Here is a 21,137-nt window from a genome sequence, read left to right as displayed (position 1 = left end):
AGTTTCATCTGCAAACAAGTAAGTTTGAGGTATAGTCCTGGACTTCAAAGAACTAGAAGAATATGTTTGTTTCTAGTGACGAATATTAACCTCTTTATCATATTGAGAAGATTGCAAAGCCTAGGTTTATTCTAACACAATCCAGAAAAATCACTTGATGGTTCCTAATTCTAACTAACTTTCATCTGAGTGAGAGAGAGTTAAATCTTCAAAGAAGTCACTATGGCATATTTCCATTTTTACAGCAGACATTTATTTAAATAAGTACAATAGAAAAAATGAATCAAAAACCCATTGAATCAGAATTGAGAGTTGGCACTATTCATTTCTTAATTAAATTTTTACAGATCACTGCATCTAGATCAGCAAGTATAATTTATGATTAATTATGAAAACAATTTCCTCAGATTCATGTCTCTTTTGAGTAATATACTGAAAGATTGTTGAATATGAAACCCCAGGAAGCAAAGTCCATGAATGTTAACAATTTAGAAGCGGAGGATTTACCATTGTCTTAAACTAAATTGACATGCCTCACTTGTCTAAATTAGCATTTACTGAATTCTTTCTTTCATTTCCTTTCATAAGGGGCATGGTGGCTCATGTTTTAGGGAAGGAATTAGCTTTAAAAATTACACTAACTTTTGTGAAAATTGAGGTAGATAATAGAATTAAAACAACATTAAATAACATTACTTTAAGGCAATCAGTTTTCCCATATATAAATTTATAACAGCACAGTTTCCCATAATTGAAGTTGTATTATCTCTAATAATAATAATAATAATAACTAAGAATCAGAATCAATTTAACCCAAATATATCCTATTATTTGCTCTATTTTTCCTTGTGCAAAAATAAAATTGTAAGGAATTCTAGTGTTATTTTCAAAGTTTAAAATATTATTCCAAAATTGCTAAAAAGATACAAAATAGAAAATAAAATCCCATATATCTGTTATCTAGATTTGACAGCTACTTACATTTGGTTCCTTTTCTTTCTTATTTTATTACATCCTTCCTCCCTCCCTTCCTCCCTCCCTCTCTCTCTCTCTCTCTCTCTCTCTTTCTCTCTCTCTCGGTAACCATATAGCTATAGTTATTTATTTATCTGTATTATCTACACAAATATTAATATGGATAGATATTGCAGATAATTTATAAACCATAATACATTATATTCATTCAGCTATCTATGTGCACAGACAATATAGATTTATCTATGATCTAATCTAAGATCAACTTATCTATAGATATGGATAAAATATTTTTTAAAGTTGGAAATATCATCCAATTGTACCCCTAAAGTTATTCAGAAATTGTTTCTATAGAATAAGAACTTTTTTACATCAACAGGAAAAACATTTAACTAACACTTGAAGAAAACTAATTATGGTATAACATTTATAATCTATCATGGATATTTACATTTAGAAAAATATTCCATCAATAGTTTTTTTTTCACCAGATTCTAAGCTAAATACTAGTTTATATATTTTATTTAATTTTAAAAACATAAGACTCCTTTAGTTTGGAACACTTTGACTTCCATTTTAAGTCTTACCTTGAGTATTTTTAAAAAGGACAAGACTTTAAAAAATTAATAGAAAATCTCTCAGTTTGGATCTCTGTCAGGAGATGCATTAAAGTGATACATTCATCTCAGTGCATCCTTGAGGAGGCTTGATGAATGCTTTTTCTGTTCTAGATAATGGTTGGCTTTGGTCCTGTATTTAAGGTGATATCTACCAGGTTTATCCACAGAGGAAATACTGTGCATTCCTTTAGAATGAATAAGTCTGTGTGAAGAAAAAATTTTTAAGGTTAAATAAATATCTCACTTCTCATTAAATTTTCTCTAACTCTTTGTAAGTATCTAATAATGATTAACAAGTTCTTTTTTACTTCATAGTTGATATTCTCCTCTGAGAAGGTGCTTTCCCATTTCTCTCATATATTTGTTTATGTATATGTCATAATAAATATTTTATATGTATTTATATGTACGAAAATATTATATATATTTAAATATCTGTACTTATTTTATATTTTGCAATGAATTATCATCCCTTGTTATCATTATTTATTTTGATATACAAATAATGCTAGATTTAGGCAATGAAAGGCCCCTTCAGGATAACTCTATTAATATTCTCTCTCCATATTAACAGAAATTCAATCCATAATATTCAAAATATGAACAAGTTGAGATAATTAAAGGGACTTTAAACCCTTCATACAGCACAGTAAGTCTTTTATGTATCTAAAAACTCCAGTTCAATATGAGACAAAAGAGCATGTCAGTATGGGGGTCCCTCTACAGTTTCATTCCCACCTCCCAAGTATTGCTACGTAGTCACATAAAGAGCATTTTTTACCTGAATTATCAGCCATCAAGTTATGCATGAGAATGTAAAACAATCGATTTAAAATAGATCAAAGACCTAATATAAAAACTAAAACTTTGAAATTACTAGAAATAAAAGCACAGAAGAAACACTTACAGACAGACACAGGCAAAAACTTTCTGAATAGATCTTCAATAGTTCAGGACATAATAACAAGAGTCAACAAATGAGATGGCATCAGATTTTAAAAAAATCCTTATAGCAAAGGAAATAACAGAGTGAAGAGACAACTATAGAATGAGAAAATCTTTACCAGCTACTCTCCTGACAAAGATAAATATCCAGAATATATCATGAGCCCCCAAAAGCTAACAACAAAAGTATGAATAATCTAATCAATAAATGAGCAAATGAGCTGAAAAGACAGTTCTCAAAAGAGTAAAGTATTTCCTCTAAACACAGGAAGAAGACAAGGATTTCCACTTTCACTACACCTATTCAACATAGTCTCTGAATGTCTAGCGAAAGCAATCAGAGCAATTAGTCAAGAGAAGGAAATAAAATGAATATGAATAAGAAAACTACGTTCAAATTATCTGTTTTCTGAAGACATGAAGAATTCTAGAATTTAGAAGACCCAAAGAATTCTACCAGAAAACTTCTATCACTCAGAAATGAATTCAGCAAAGTAGCAGGATATGAGATCAATACTCATAAACCAATCACATTCTCATACTCCAATGATGAATCTGCTGAAAGAGAAATTAGGAAATGGCTGAACAATTAGGTTGGTATTGTAAACAGTGTTTCAATAAACATGAGGTAGATTTGTGGATGTGTTGGATCATGTGGTAGTTCTATTTCTAGTTTTATGAGGAATCCTCATAATGTTTTTCATAATGGCTCTATTAATTTACAGTTACACCAAAAATATATGAGCATCCCCCTTTGTGTATATTCTCCTTGGAATTTATTTTTTAACCTTTTTGATAATCATCATTTAACAGGGAAGAAATAATTCCTTATTGCATTTTTGAAATGCATTTCCCTGATTAAGGCAAACTATTATTGACCTTGTTTTTTTTTCATAAGCTTGTTGGTCACATGTGTATCCTCTTTTGAGAAATGTGTATTCATGCCATTTTTCCTTTTATAATTTAAATATTTATATTTTTCCTTCAGTTGAATTTTTTATATTTTGGAAATACTCCCTTGTATAGTTGGCAAATATTTTATCCTTTTCTGTATGTTGTCTCTTCTCTCTGTTGTTTCCTTAACTGGACAGAAAGCTTTTAGTTTGAGGTAATTACATTTTTCAAATTTTGGCTTTGTGTCCTGTGATTTTATGGACTTATCACACAAAAACAAACAGAAACATTTTGTCTATTCAATGTCATTAAATGCATACCTGAGTAGTACTACTAGTCGTTTTCTACAAGTAATTTTCATACTCTCAGGTTTAAAATTTAGACCATTTTGAATTGACTTTCTTATATGGTGAGAGAGGCCTAGTTTTATTGTTCTACATATATATCCAATTATTCCAGTTCCATTTAGTGAAGAGATTTTCCTTTCTTCAATCAATGCATATACTTGCTGCTTTTGTGGAAGACCCATTGGCTGTAAATGTGTGCACATATTTATGGGTACTCTGTTCAGATCTATGCGTTTTTTCTCAGGCCATGTGCTGTTTGAGTTTTCATTTTGCAGTATGTTTTGAAGTCAGGTATTAAAATGCTGAAATATTTCTTCTTTTTTACTCAGGATTGTTTTAAATATTTGAGGTCTTTTGTGGTTCCATATAAATTATAGAGCCGTGTTCCTTATTTCTATGAAAAACATCATTGATATTTTAGTAGAAATTTCATTTAATACATATATCAATTCTGGTAGTATGGATATTTTTATAATATTAATCCTTGAACAAGGGATGTTCATCTTCTTTTTGCATGTGTCATTTTAAAAATTCTCTTGTCACTGCTTTGTAATTTACATTGTAGAAAAATTTTTCACTTCCTTAATTACATTTATTTCTGGATATTTTATTTTGTCACTATTGTTAATGCACCTTCTTGATTTCCTTTTGCAGCAATTTCATTACTGGTGTATAAATATTGCTGTTGACTTATGTATGTTGATTTTGTATTCTGTAACCACTGAATTCATTAGCTCTAAAAAATTTTTGGTGGAAGGCTTTTAGTTTCCAATATATAATATCATGTGCCTGTAAGCAAGGATACTTTGTCCTTCTCCTTCAGTTTCTGTGATCCTGTTTGGGTTGGAAGATCCCAGTACATCCAGGTGGATTTGGCACAGCAGATCTGGTAACAAGGTAGAGTGCATATTGATATTTGAGGGCCATACAGGGTCCAGTCTGTACCACTGCACCCAAATAAATTACCGGTCAGTTTCCAGAGGTACCATAGGTGACTTTTCAGGATCTCCGGGGACCAACCTGCTCTGAGAAGTCAGCCCAGCTGCTTCCCAGCCTGAAGGTGGGTGGACAGAGCTCAGTATCTGCTTCTTCATGTCTCAGTGAACTTCTGAAAATAGTCTGCTCAATCACTTCTTGGGGCCACAGAAGGATGCATGGGTCTGTCTGTTGGTTCTGGGGTAACTTGACAGCCTAAGCTGATCAGGGATGGTTGATTGGCTACTTCCTGGGGTCAAGTGTTCCTCTGGCTGCTTCCTGAGCAGCAGAAAAGTGGGCAGTGCTGCCTGGATATGTCTTGGGACCAAAGGAGAGCGTACAGGAATGTGTGTTTCCTTCTGGGACAATAAGGGAGTGGGTAGAGTGGTCTTTAACCTGCCTACCTCAAGTTGGGTCTTTCCAGATGCTTTCTGTGGCCACAGAGAGAGGTCAGAGCCTCATGTCTCGTTTTGAGGAGAGGTTGGCAGAGCCTAGGGGCCGATGATGGATTGCTTCACAGGACCCTCAGGTGGTGAGATTTCAAGATATCTCCATGTAATAAAAGCCTGGGTGGAAAAAAGGCATCATATATGTTCAGCTATTTATTGGGGGACAACATAACAATGGGGTAACCTGGGACCTGTCTACTTGGTTGGAAACAGGCTGAAGAGTATAGTTGCCACATGATGCTCCAGCAGGCCTTTTGGACAGGGATGAGAGCCTTGGATTAGGGGAAGGCAAGAAAGGTGTCTCTACAAATGACTATGTGAAATATGTAGATATATCTCCTGCTTAACCTCAGGGAACTGTACAGAAGGGTACTTAACACACACACACTACTTAACACACACTCTCACTACTTAACATACATACACAAACTTAACACAAAAAAAGGGGGTAACATCAAGTTAAAGCCAAATACAAATGTTCTAAACAAAACAACAGACTAGGAAAATGATGGTGTAAACTTAAAAATAGCACATAAGAAGCTTAACATATTGCATCTAGATAATTAATGTTTTTTTTTTTTTTCAAAAAATTGAGTCACAAAAATAAGAACAAAGTGAGATCTGGAAGCACCAGTTGCCCAATAATGATAGGCATATGTTTAAAAAATAATTCATATGACCCTCGGAACTCTGCATGTGGCAAAAAATAAATAAAAATCAGAGAATAATGTGTTCCTCTCAAATGCAGCATTTAAAACCACCAACTGATTTGAAAGAAAGGGAAAAAATTGAGACTACATTCAATCACATGAAGTATCCAAAATCAATTCACATGTTCCAGAATGCTACAATGAATAAATCAATTACAATAAAGAGAAGAAAAATTCTGTTTTTAAGCAAGAATAAAATCTACTACCTAAAATTTATGAATATAAACATGTAATATAAATGACTTGTATGAATCAAAGAAGAACTGTGGGTTTTCCTAAACAATATAATTTTAATCACAAATAGGAAATGCATATATTTCCCCTGATTATTAACTTCATTTATTAAGGAAGGAAAGAACTTTTAAAGCCTTTGGTATTTTGTATTTGCTTTTTGTGTGTAAGCTTAAGATGTAAATTTTCCTTTAGGTTCTAATTCTTAATATCTTTCCTCAAATGAAAATCTGCTGAGTGCAAGTGTCTTGAAATGCTTAACTAGGATTTAAGTGTTCATTCATCCTGCTAATATTTTTCCCTGCTGTTACTTCTCAAATTGCAAATGTCCTTATATCATTGAAACAAACATTTTACACAATCTTATCATTTCTTGAAGCTCTTTCTTTCTGGTAAATTTACACTCACTATACCTTAGTTTTTTTTTTTTTTTGGTTGCACTTCTGTTTCTTATACACACATGCATTATGTGTAGGTTTCCCCAACAAATCAAAGCAGTTTTTCTCTACTTTACTATGATGATTTCATACATTATTTGATGCTTTGAGAAATTTTCAACATTGTAACTCCTCTTGAATTAAAAACATTCTTGCTTTCTTATTTCTTTGGTTTTATATTCTGTGAAATCTCAAAGTGGTTCTTTAAGAAAAACTAAATGTTAGGTAAATCCTTATCGTAGTATTTTATGCAATATATTGGTTATTTATTCTCTTTCCTTTCTTTGTTTATTCACTCTTCATTCATTACATATCTATGTAGCAAGTTCTTACTAAGAAGGAATTCAAAGATAAACAAACTAACATTCTACAAGAAATATAATAATATTGGAAGAGGAATCGCTGTTTACAAGGCAGACATAATTATGTTATGTGTGTGTGGTGGTGGGTGGAAGTGGAGGGAATGTGATTTTAGGCAGAAGGCCCAGCATGGGCTGGAATGACATTCAGGAAACATATGTAGTTTGGTGTGGCTGGAATGGAGGGTGCAACTTGTTTTGACAAATACTGAATAGTGTCTTATGTTCTCTGTCTTCCAAGAAAGGCTGAACATAAAAATGTTCTTCTTACACATATAATTTACAGAACACTGTACAGTCAGTCTAGGTAATCCAAAGAGTGGTCTGTGTTTACAATGAGCGATTTTCTAAATAATGGGGCTAATGAGGTATTCTTCAGTTCAATCAATGTTTCTCCTCCTTTTAAATTTCAGATATTTTTTCAGCTACTTTAAAATTATATCTCAAAGTTTTGACTTCTAAATTATATGAATTTGCAAAAATATATCTGAAATTGAGTGCACTAAAAGCTATAAATCATTGATCAAAGAAATTAAAGAAACCACAAATAAAAATCCAGTAATCAGGATTAGAGGGCTTAATGTTGTTCAAATGCCCATGCTAACTAAGTAATATAGTTTCAATTCTATACCTATCAAAATCCAATTTGAAATTGTTATACATAGAGAAAAATAATCTTAAAATTCATGTGAATTTCAAGACTCAGAATAACCAAACCTTTCTTGAAAGAGCAATGGAAAAGAAAATCCTTACATTTTTTAATTTCAAACTAAAGTAACAATAATTAAAACACTATGAAACTGGCATAAATATAGACATATAGACCAAAGAAATAGAATAATGAATCCAGAAATAAACCCATGTATATGCAATCAGCTGAATTTAGACTAAGGGTGCCTAGACCACAATAGAAAAAAAAAAAAAACTCTCTTTAAAAAATGTCATTGGAAAAACTGCATATACACATACAAAAATATAAAAACAGGCCTTACCTTATGCCATATACAAAAGCAAATCCATGGATTAATGGCTGAATGGAAGAACTGGAGTATTAAACTCCTAGAATAAAACATAAAGAAAAAGCTTCTTAACATGGGTAGTGACAGTGATTTGACATATGACAAAAAGCACAGGTGACAAAAGCAGATATAGAAGAGTGAGAATAGGTAAAGCTCCAAGACTACATAGCACAGGAAGCAAGTAGGAGAATGAAAACTTTTGCAACTTAGGGACTAGGAGAAATTTTCTAACTATATCTGTTGAGAGATTAATATGCAAAATCCCCAAAAAGTACACAAGGCAATTGAAAAAACAGAACAAAACAAACCAAGTGTCTTGGGGGGCTGAGGCACAACCCAATTAAAAACTTGGCAAAGCTCTCAAATAGGCAGTTCTTCAAATAAGACACTAGCTTGATGAATGGACATATGAAAATGTACTTAACATCACTGATCATCAGAGAAATGCAAATCTAAACTACAATGAAATCTCTCTTTGTTTTGCAATGGCTGTTATCTAAAGGGAAAAAAAAGTAAGTTGGTGAGAAATTAGTACTATACAAATGGTTGGTTGAAGTGTAGTGATGTAGAAGCATGAACTGAACTACAGTATGGAAATTTCTTTACAATTTAAAAATAAAACTACCATATGATCCAGCAATTCCACTCTTAATATAGATCCAAAAGTATTGAAATCCATAACTCAAAGAGATATTGGTTATTCACAATAGCCAGGATATGGATACAGTACAGAGCTCCATCAACAATTGAATTAATTTAAAAAATGGTATGGAATATTATTCAGCCTTAAAAAAGAAGTGATACACAGATGAACTTAGAGGACAATAAGTGTCTAGAAAATGGAGAAGAGTTATTCAATGAGTATAAAGTTTCCATCATACTAGAAGAGTAACTAAAATTCTACAGTAAGTTCTAGAGATCTTCTTCTATTTTTAACTGCTTGTCTCTAGTTAATAATATAATATTGTACTCTTTAAAATTTTCTAAGATGATGGATCCCATGTTAAGTGTTCTTATCAAAACATGATAGCAAAACACAAATAACAACAAAAAGAAAAAAGTAGCTTTGGGAGGTGTTATATATGTCTATGACCTTAATTGTGGTGACAGTATCATGGGTGTGTGAATCAGTCTAAACTCATCAAATTATATATTTGGAGTTTTTTTTATGTCAATTGTATCTCACCAAAGTTGTTGGAAAAAAATATTCCAATTAAAATCAATCACTATCAAATGAAATGAAGTTACTGACAATGGTCTCTGTGGTTGAAACATTTCAGAAGAAAACATTTTCCAGTGAGATCTGGGTAGCTTGTTTTATGTGTAAAATTAGAGGAGCCAGAGCTTGGAGTTATGAGTAAGACATTGATTACGATTGATGTTGGCTTTTACCCAGGGTGTATGCCAAGTTCTCCTGGGGGATCTCAATGTCAGCTGTATTTTATTTTTAGATTATAGTCTGATCTGAATATAGCTGTGCTTTGCACATCATCACCTGTCTTGAAGCATAGGTCTTCACTGAAAAAAACCTACAGATAGCATCTAACCTCTACAGTGGGAAGAGCCACAGTTTGAAATTTCAGAAAGATCAAAAGAAATAAAACATGCAATCTCAAACACATACACATGGAAATGTTATTTTTTTTGCCAGTTTAAATAATGAAAAAGAAAGTATCATGGCTATAAATGAGGAATGTGTTGTTAACTAAACATTTTTCATATTCATTTTTTTTTTTTTACTATTACCACTTTAGAAAACCCTTGTGTGAGTTCTTGGAAATCAATGAGTTTTATCTTAGCAATCTTAGAATATTCAAAACTTAGAACAGAATCTAAGAAATGAAAGGAATTCATAATTTGTTTTTTGACTAATTGAGTAAATAGGCTCCCATACTACCATTGTAGAATTTACTTAACAGTTTAAGGAGAGTTAAATATTCTAGAACATCATGCTTAGATCTTTGGTGTGAGCGGTGCTGGGCTGGGCTAGTGGCCTCATCCTGGGTAAACCAAGTATGCCATCAACTTTTTTCTTCAGTGCCATATGACGAAGTACAGAGATTACAAGCTTGTTGTTGCAGTGTTGATGGGTTGAAAGCTTCAAATGTGAGTCCCATTCATGTGTTTGATAGGAAATTAGGTAATAACTAATAAATAATAACTAAATTATCATTGTAAATATTAAGATCCCAGGTACCAAGCAAGAAGACAGTGTGTGACTATGGTAACAAGACCTACATACACATGTTAATAGAAAATCACAATTATACATGATTCTAAAAGCAAAATCAAAAACAAATAGTTGAAGTTGCTTCGCAAAGACCACAAAAATGTTGCACTTTCTTTTCAACTCTTGTATTTTGGGGATATCTAATTTCCTTCTTTAAAAAAAAAGATAGAAATCCGGTCTGAGTTTGAATAGATAATATTCTATTATACATAAATAATTCTTCATGAATGTTCATAGTTCAAACTACAGTATGGTTTGGCTTATATTTTGATCATCTGGGAAATTTCTCTGAATAGCATATTCCTTGTCTCAGGGATGATGTGCCATGTAGATGTGTAGATGGTGGTAGACTTGAGTAAATTAAAATAGCAGCATATTAAATATAATTTAGTAGGAGAAATTCTACACTTTGGTTCTTTCATTTTTAGTAACACAGTGGATTAAAGAATGAAAATACTTTAACCACAGAGTAAAAATTGATAGATCAAATATAAAAACTAAATTTAAACATATAACTTAACATAAAGAGTGTGTGTGAGCCAGGCATGATGGTGCGCAATTTTTAATCCCAGTGGTTTGAGAGGCTGACGCAAGAGGATTGCAAGTTCAAAGCCAGCTCAGCAACCTAGCAAGTCCCCTAAGCAAGACCCTGTCTCCAAAAAAAAAAAAAAAAAAAAAAAAAAAGGCTGGGTATTGGGTATGTGGCTCAGTGGTAAAGTACCCCTGAGTTTAATCCTCAGTACTAAAAAAAAAAAAAAAAGAGTGTGTGTTTGTATCAAAAATAAAAACTAAGGAGAACAAATCAAAGGCCATTGTATGTGTAAACAGGAGACAGCCCTAAGAGGTCACTTGTAATTCTTTCGTTATCCCTAGCTTTCATTAAATTTTATGTGTTTTATATTCTATTGAAGTACAGCTTATGGCAAGGAGGAGTAAAAAATATACATGTACGGATTAATTTTCACAAAGTGAAGTCACCTGATTCGTCAGTTTCCATATAAAGAAACAGAAGGTGCATTTCTATCTAATCCCTCCCTTCCCCTTATGCTCCACTCCCTCCCTAATGGAATACCTACCTATGTTTGATTTTAAAAGGGATAGAAGGATAAAAAAAAAAAATAAGGCTTTGAGTCTTTTATTTCATTAGTTCCATTGAAGAGGTTAACGGACTGCCACTATATGAACTGACAATATTAATCATAAATAACATTATCTGTCTTACAAAATTTCTCAGACTGGGAACATTTCTTAGATCGAACTTAGACTGGGAAGGTTACTTTTCTGCATTTGAAGTCATCAGTATCCTTCATTATAGTTCAAAGCTCATATCCATGTTACCTGAATCTCTGAAATAAAGTATAGGCAAGACATTTCTGAAATGTCAGTAGTTTGCTTCCTAGGAGAGAATGTAATTTCCAAAATATAACCTAACCTATATGTATACAGTCTTGCAATCTCTTCTAACAAGCCCCCCTCCCCTTTAATCTGGATGGATCTCTTAAACTTCATTTTATAGAATATGAAAGAAAATGATGCTTTGTGACCTCTGAATAAGGGGGATAAAAAGCAATACATCTTCCACCTGGCTCTTTTTGGAAAGTGCCTCAGTAACTCTAAATTACAATATAAAAATATACATATTCCAATACTTTTATGTTGGAGAGAACTCATACATGTAGGGAGAGGGAACTGAGGAGTTCCATCTGGTTTGGTCTTCCAATGAATGTTATCAGTTATGTGAGTGAGTAGCCGGACCTTTGGATAATAAGCTCAGTAGTTGTGTTTCCCAGGAAGGTAGACAAAATAATACACACCTTTTAGAAGACACATAAGCTCAAACATGTTATGGCACTTCCATGGATCCTCAGATTCATAAAGCTCAACTAATCAACCTAAGCATGATCAAGCATAGAGAAACTTTATAGCATCAAAGTCAAGAACAACTTAGTAGCACTTTGGGAAAACAAAACAACAGTATTGCCCATATAAGGATTAGTTAGACTGAGAGTTGGTTTATCGACCACAACACAGAGGACATAGTAAAGGAGAAAAATTCAAAGTGCTAAATCAAGATATTATACCTATAGTATACAGAGTGAGATGAAACTATATGATCTTAAACTATAACACCAAATTTTATTCATTAAAATAAAACATATTCATAGAAATCTTAGTAGAACTTAATATATAAAATTTAAAAGACAAAAGTAATAACTGGGGATTCTAATTTACATGTTATAAAAATGGAATAAAACATGCAAAATGTAAGAAGTAAAGTTTGGCAAGAGTCGTATAATTTAAATCAATAAGTAAAAAGGGAGATTTAAAAGTTTGAAATTTCATCTTTAAAGGGTTGGAAAAATTTAACCAACTCTCACAAGACTAACCAGGAAAAAAATAGAAAAGACACACAAAATTATTAATAATAAAGAGATAACTATAGATACCCTGGGGAACATAATGTGTAAAACTAACAAGTATGACAAAAGTGCATACTGTATGATTCAATATTGATCATGGTAAAAAGCAAAATTATACAATGTTATTTTTATTTAAAACATGAAGATAAAAAATAAAATGATAGGGGATTTTAGTTGAAAAGTTAAGGGATGAAGATAAGAACACTTAAAAGTTATATAATGTTCTATTATCTGCTGGTTGATGAATTCACAATTATTCATAGTATATTTTATAATATTATACATATTTATTCTGTTTATCATGAAATATTTCACAATGAGATTTTAAGAGCTATTTTTTTTCTAAAAGGATGATAGTTACTAGGGTAACTAAATGAATCTATTTAACTATATGAGTGTAATAGTATACATAAACTGATAGTATGCCACCAATTCAGAACACATTATAGTTACCCTTCTAATTAGAGATCTAATTTGGAGATAGAAGAAAATGTAACTCTTAATATAGTAATGATTACTCAATAGAGAAAATACTTGCACCTCTAATATTTTACCTATTAGTGTTCTGGAATTCAATTTCTCTACACTATAAATGGAACATTTAATTAATGAAAAATGATTTCCTGGTAAAGAATAAATCCTATTTTATTGGCATGTTAATATAACATCCAGTCCATAACTAACATTTTAATATAAAAGAAAATAACCTGAAGAATACTGGTTTTTCCTCCACTGTTTGTTCAGGTAATTTCCTATAAAGATTCAGTGGACATTTTTCATTGTTCTTGCCTTGTCTTAATGATGCAGAAATTTAAAAGGGGTTATGACATATCCAATAAATTTGCTCAGACCTTGAAACATTCAAATAATGGAAACTATGCCTTTGTAAAAGCACAGGAATGTTAGTCTTTGATTTTTTATAGTTTAGACTACTTTATGACTTTCTCTCAATAAAAACCATAAAATTAAAATGACCATGCAAGGGTTTATGAAGCGCCTCTGACCCAACATGGTAAAGCTAATGGCAGCAAAATTGTTTCCTGAATCTGCTAAAATACCTGGAGGGAGCTATTTTTACAATACATGGGCAGAGAGGAGGTCTGGGAAATCCATTTGGGGGGAAACCCGTCATCTGGCAGCTGTACACAGAACAGAGCATGTCACTGCCTACAAGTTATCATTTAAATACTTCAAATTATATGTCAAATGGCACCTTAGCCATCATGCCTCAGAGAAATACAAATGAGGAAGCCCTTGACAAAAAACTAAAATATAATTATTACTGAAATCACGAACATTAATAGCTACTAGAACATTGCTCAATTTCTATTTCTCGTTGAATTTCTTTTCCAGTAGTAGAGAAGTGAGTGATAAATATATTGAACCATTGGATTAAACTCCTCTTGGCATTTTTTCTTTTCTAAAAATAAAAATAACACCTTCTGAAGGGTTTGAAATTAGAGGAAACGGATCTTTGTTCAAAATCTGTTAACAAATTTCTTTTCTATAAACATGCTAATAGATTTAGCTCTCTACCAAAAATATGTTTATATAAGGGGTCAGAAGCTTACACATATTGCTCAATACATAAAAACAATCAACATTTGTGGCTATTGATGCCATACAAGCATTGCTTCTGGGTTGTCTGCAGAGGGAAGCTGATATCAGAGGATTGATTAAAGGTGACAATGCAATAGAACAACGAATTGATACAGACACTATATTTAAGTGATATACCTATAATAAGGCTTGTGAACTACTTTATTATTTTTCTTTGTCTTTATCAAGGAAATACTGACCAGCAGTGACTTTAACAGATTCTTATCCTTTTTTTTCTTTTATTCATTAGAGGAGGTAGTGACAGAAATAGCTATAGGAACTCAATAATCTAGTACTGCTAAGTCTGTTATTCTCATGGCTTCTGCCCAAGACCCTAATATGATCACAATGGATACAGTAAAAACATCCACATTTAAGATAGAAAGAAAGGAGAAAGGTGTTTCTAGCTGTAAATATCCATTTTAAAATGAAGCATTTTCTTTTGGGTAGCCTTTACAGACCCTCATATAAAACTTATTGTCCAGAACTATGTCATATGAACCTCTTCATGTGCAGTGGAGGCCAAGAGTGGGACTTGCCAAGCCTCTCTCCTCAGTAGAGGAGAGAATGACTTGAGGTTAGAAATTTTATTAGCCAACCATTAGGATCTTCACTAAATCAATCTCTCTCTCTCTCTCTCTCTCCCTCTTTCTCCCCCTATGTCTCTCTCTCTCTCTGTGTGTGTCTCATTCTCTCTTTCTCTCTTTCTCTCTCTCTCTCTCTCTCTCTCTCTCTCTCTCTCTCTCTCTCTCTCTCTCTCTCTCACACACACACACACACACACACGATTATTCCATCATTCAGTATATATTTGTTTTCCCTGTAACACTATTTTGGGGGAGGTACCAAGAATTAAACTTGGAGGCACATGACCACTGAGCAACATCACCAGCCCTATTTTTTAATTTTTAAATTTTTTATTTATATATGACAGCAAAAAGCATTATAATTCTTATTATACATATAGAGCCCAGTATTTCATATCTCTGGTTGTATACAAAGTATATTCACACCAATTCTTGTCTTCATACATGCACTTTGGATAATAATGACAATCACATTCCACCATCATCTCTAACCTCATGACCCCTCCATTCCCCTCCAACCCCTCTGCCCTATCTAGAGTTCATTTATTCCTCCAATGCTTCCTCTCCCTATCCCACTATGAATCATCCTCCTTATATCAGAGAAAACATTTGGCATTTGGATTTTTGGGATTGGCTAACTTCACTTAGCATTATATTCTGTAACCCCATCCATTTACCTGCAAATGCCATGATTTTATACTCTTTTATTGCTGATTAATATTCAATTGTGTATATATGCCACATTTTTGATCCTTTCATCTATTGAAAGGCATCTAGGTTGGTTCCACAGTTTAGCTATTATAAATTGTGCTACTATAACGATTGATGTGGCTATGTCCCTATAGTATGCTGTTTTTAAATCCTTTGGGTATAGACCAAGGAGAGGGATAGCTAGGTCAAATGGTGGTTCCATTCCCAATTTTCCAAGAAATCTCCATACTGCTTTCCATATTGGCTGCACCAATTTGCAGCCCCAACAGCAGTGTATGAGTGTACCTTTTTCCCCACATCTTTACCAACACTTATTGTTGTTTGTCTTCATAATATCTGTCATTCTGACTGGAGTGAGATGAAATCTTAGAGAAGTTTTGATTTACATTTCTCTAATTGCTAGCGATTATGAACATTTTTAAGCTATTTGTTAATTGACTGTATATCATCCTCTTAGAAGTGTTTATTTAGATCCTTGGCCCATTTATTGATTGGGTTATTTGTTTTTTGGTGTTTAACTTTTTGAATTCTATACCCTAGAGATTAGTGTTCTATCTGTTGTTTGAGGGATAAAGATTTGCTCCCAAGATGTAGGCTTTCTATTCACCTCACAGATTGTTTCTTTTGCTGATAAGAAACTTTTTAGTTGAATCCATCTCATTTATTGATCCTTGATTTTAATTCCTGTGCCAAAGGAGTCTTATTGAGGAAGTTGGGGCCTAATCCCACATGATGGAGATTAGGACCTATTTTTTCTTCTATTAGACACAGGGTCTCTGGTTTTATTCCTAAGTCCTTAATCCATTTTGAGCTTTGTGCATGGTAAGAGACAGGGGTTTAATTTCATTTTGTTGCATATGGATTTCCAGTTTTCCAGCACCATTTGTTGAAGAGGCTATCTTTTCTCCAATGCATGTTCTTCACACCTTTATCTAATATAAGATAATTATAGTTTTGTGAGTTAGTCTCTGTGTCCTCTATTCTGTACCATTGGTCTACCAGTCTGTTTTGGTTCCAATATCATGCTGTTTTTGTTACTATCTCTCTGTAGTATAGTTAAGTTCTGGTAGTGATGCCACTTGCTTCACTCTTCATGCTAAGGATTACTTTAGCTATTCTGGGTTTATTATTTTTCCAGATTGCTTTTTCATGATTCCTTTTTCTATTTCTGTGAGCAATGTCATTGGGATTTTATTGGAATTGCATTAAATCTCTATAGTGCTTTTGGAAGTATGGTCATTTTGATAATATTAATTCTGCCTATCCAAGAGCAAGGTAGATCTTTCCATCTTCTAAGTCTTCTTTCACTGCTTTCTTTAGGGTTCTGTAATTTTCATTATATACATCTTTCACTAAGTTGATTAATTCCCAAGTTTCTTTTTTTTAGGCTATTGAGAATGGGGTAGTTTTCCTTGTTTTGTTTTCTGAGGATTTGTCACTGATATGCAGAAATACCTTTGATTTATGGGTGTTGATTTTATATCCTGCTACTTTGATGAATTAATATACTAGTTCTAGATGTTTTCTGGTGGAAATTTTAGGGTCTTCTAGGTATAAAATCACATCATCATTAAATAATGCCAACTTGAGTTCTTCTTTTGCTATGTGTATCCGTTTAACTTCTTTCATCTAATTTCTCTGGCCAGTGTTTCAAGAACTATGTTAAATAGAAGTGGTGAAAGAGGACATCCCTGTCTTGTTCCAGTTTTCTGAGGGAATGCCTTCAATTTTTCTCCATTTAGAATGATGTTGACCTGGGGATTAGCATAGATAGCCTCTATGATTTTGAGATATGTTGCTGTTATTCTTAATTTTTCTCGTGTTTTGAACATAAAGGGAGCTGTATTTTGTCAAATAATTTTTCTGCATCTATTGAGATGATCATGATTCTTATCTTTAAATCTATTGATGTGATAAATTTTATTTATTGATTTCCATATGTTGAATCAACCATGCATCCCTGTGATAACCCCACTTGATTGTGGTGCACAATTTTCTTGATATATTATTGTATCTAATTTGCCAGAATTTTATTGAGGATTTTTGCATCTATGTTCATTAGAATATTGGTCTGAAGCTTTCTTTTTTTTATGTGTCTTTGCCTGGTTTTGGAATCAGGGTGATGGTGACCTCATAGAATGAGTTTGGAAGTGCTGCCTCTTTTTCTATTTCCTGAAATAAATTGAAGAGTAATGGTATTAGTTCTTCTTTAAAGGTCTTGCAGAACTCGGCTCTGTATCCATCTGGTTCTGGGCTTTTCTTGGTTGGTAGACTTCTGATGGCATCTTCTATTTTGTCACTTCAAATTGATCTGTTTAAATTGTGTATATCATCCTGATTGAATTTGGGCACATCATATGCCTCTAGAAATTTGTCAATGCCTTCCATATTTTCTATTTTATTGTAGTGCAAGTTTTCAAAATAATTTCAAATTATCTTCTGTATTTCTGTAGTGTCTTTTGTAATATTTTCTTTTTCATCATGTATGTTAGTAATTTGAGTTTGCTCTCTCTTTCTCTTCATTAGCATGGCTAAGGGTCTGTCAATTTTCTTTACTGTTTCAAAAAAACACAACTTTTTGTTCTCTTATTTTTTTTCAATTGTTTCTTTTGTTTCAGTTTCATTGATTTCAGCTCTGATTTTAATTATTTCCTGTCATCTACTGCTTTTGGTGTTGATTTTTTCTTCTCTTTCTAGGGCTTTGAGATGTAGTGTTATTTATTTGTTAACTTTTTCTTCTTTTAAGGAATGAACTCCATGCAATGAAATTTCCTCTTAGAACTCCTTTCATAGTGTCCCAGAGATTTCGATATGTTGTTGTATCTGTGTTCTCATTTACCTCTAAACACTTTTTAGTCTCCTCCTTGATGTTTTCTGCAACCTATTGTACATTCAGTTGCATATTATTTAGTCTCCAGGTGTTGGAGTGGATTTTATTTCTTATTTTATTGTTGATTTCTAATTTTATTTCATTATGATCTTATAGAATGAGGGGTAGTATCTCTACTTTTTTATATTTGCTAAGAGCTGCTTTGTGGAATAGTATATGGTCTATTTTAGAGAAGGATCCATGTGCTGCTGAGAAGAAAGAATATTCTCTCATTGAAGGATAAAATATTCTATATATGTCAGTTAAGTATAAGTCAGTGATTATATATTGAGTTCTATAGTTTCTTTGTTCAGCTTTTGTTTGGAAGATCTATCTAGTGATGAAGGAGGTGTGTTAAAATCACCCAGAATTATTGTGTTGTGGTCTATTTGACTCCTGAACTTGAGAAGAGTTTGTTTGATGAACTTAGATTCTCTGTTTTTTAGGATATATATGTTTATAATTGTTAAGTCTTGTTGGTGTATGGTTTCCTTTAGCAGTATGTAGAGTCCTTTTTTATCCTTTCTTGGTTGACTTTAGGTTGAAGTCAACTTTATTTGGTATGAGAATGGAAACCCCTGCTTGCTCCCATAGACCATGTGAGTGATATGACTTTTCCCAACCTTTCACATTCAGTCTGTGGATGTCTTTTCCTATGACATGAGTCTCTTCAAGGCACCATATCGTTGGGTGTTCTTTTTTTTTTTTATCCAATCTTCTACTCTAGGTCTTTTGATTGGTGAGTTCAGGCCATTAATATTCAGGGTTATTATTGAGACATGATTTGTACTCCCAGCCATTTTTGTTTATTTTTGGTATTTAATATGACTTGGTTTCTCCTCTGATTAGATTTTCCTTTAGTATAATCCCTCAGCCTGCTGATTTTCATCATTGCTTTTCATTTCCTCCTCTTAGAATATTTTGCTGAGTATGTTCTGTACTGTAGGCTTTCAAGTTGTAAATTCTTTTAACATTTGTTTATCATGGAAGGTTTTTATTTCATCATCAAATCTAAAGCTTAGTTTTGCTGGATATGAAACTCTTGTTTGGTATCTATTTTCTTTCAGGGCTTGATATTTGTTGTTTCATGATCTCCTGGCTTTGAGGGTCTGGGTTGAAAAATCTGCTGAGATCCGTATTGGTCTCCCTCTATATTTGATCTGATTCCTCTCTCTTGTGACTTTTAAGATTCTATCCTTATTCTGTATGCTAGGCATTTTCATTAAAATGTGCCTTGGTGTAGATATCTTGTAGTTTTGTACATTTCATGTCCTATAAGCCTCTTGTATTTGGTTTTCAAATTTATTCTTCATACTTGGAAAATTTTCTGATATTATCTCATTGACGAGATTGTGCATTCCTTTGATTTGAAACTCTGTGCCTTCTTCTATCTCAATAACTCTTATATTTGGTCTTTTGATGCTACCTCATATTACTTGGATGTTCTGTTTATGGTTTCTTACTACATTCACTTTGTGATCAACTTTATTTTCCAGATTGTGTATTTTGTCTTTGTTATCTCACGTTCTTTCTTCCAAGTGATATAGTCTGTTGGTTATGCTTTCTATTGAGTTTTTTATTTGATTTATTGTATCTTTCATTTCAAATATTTCTGACTTTTTTTTTCAATCTCTAGTTCTCACTTGAAATAATCTTTTTCTACCTGTATTTTCTCTTTTTATCTCTTTGTTGGAGTGATCAATTTTTGCCTGTATTTGCTTATTTAGGTCATTCTTTAATTCACAAATCATTTTAATTATGAAATTTCTCTGACATTTCATCAACGTCGTTGTCCATGGGTTCTGTTATTATAGTTTCCTGGTTTGTTTGGGGCACTTTCCTCCCTTGTTTTTTCATGTTATTTATGTATCTTCCTTTCTTGCAGCATGCATCTGAGATATTATAGTTTATTCCCTATATTGTTGTAGTATCCATGCAGATTGACTGTACCTCACTTTAATGTTGGGCTTTCAGACCCTGTTGGTATTCCTCAATGTATGCTACTGCATCTAAAGGTGGTGGTGGCAATAGCTGGGTTAACTTGAGATAATAGTTACGGTGCCCCAAGATGGAAGCAATGTTTTACAGAGATGGTGCTGAAAGGTTGAGCCTCACACTCCCTTTGGGATGCCTGTTCTGAGATGTACCTGCTTCTAGGCATTGTCTGTTGTCAAAAAGTTAGGGGCTACTGCATGGGGAAGGCAATGGCAATGACTGCAGTGTCCCAAGATGGAAGTAGGTTAGGCTTAGTCTGGGGGCAGGGGTGAACTTAGATCTGCCCTGGACCTTGGTTCTGCACAAGTTGTGTGGATGGATCTGGGCCAGGCCTGGCCTCCCGTGGTAGTCTGCTGGTTGGAAGAGGTAATCCTGTGCTGGAGGCTGGTCTCCAGCAGTTGCCTGCCTGGTGCATGGGTGTACAGAGGCCTACTGAGAGCCTGCGTCCCACACAGGCCGGTGTGGGTGGATCTGGGCCACTAGGCTTGACCTCCCACGGTAGTGTGCTGGTTGGAAGGTGCGGTCCTGTGCCAGATGCTAGGCTCCAGCGGGTGTCTGCTCTGTGGTTGGAAGGTAGCTCCGGTCTACTTTGAGCCTGGGTCTAGCATAGGCTGGTGTGTCCACCACCCCTATTTTATTTTCTATTTAGAGATAGGGTCTCATGGAATTGCTTAACACCTTGCTTTTGCTGAGGTTAGCTTTGAACTTAAGATCCTCCTGCCTCAGCCTCCTGAGCCACTGGGATTACACTGGTGTGCCACCATG

This window comes from Urocitellus parryii, chromosome 5 (genome assembly GCF_045843805.1).
Source record: "Urocitellus parryii isolate mUroPar1 chromosome 5, mUroPar1.hap1, whole genome shotgun sequence".
Taxonomy (NCBI): Eukaryota; Metazoa; Chordata; class Mammalia; order Rodentia; family Sciuridae; genus Urocitellus; species Urocitellus parryii.
This window is presented reverse-complemented; position numbering follows the sequence as displayed.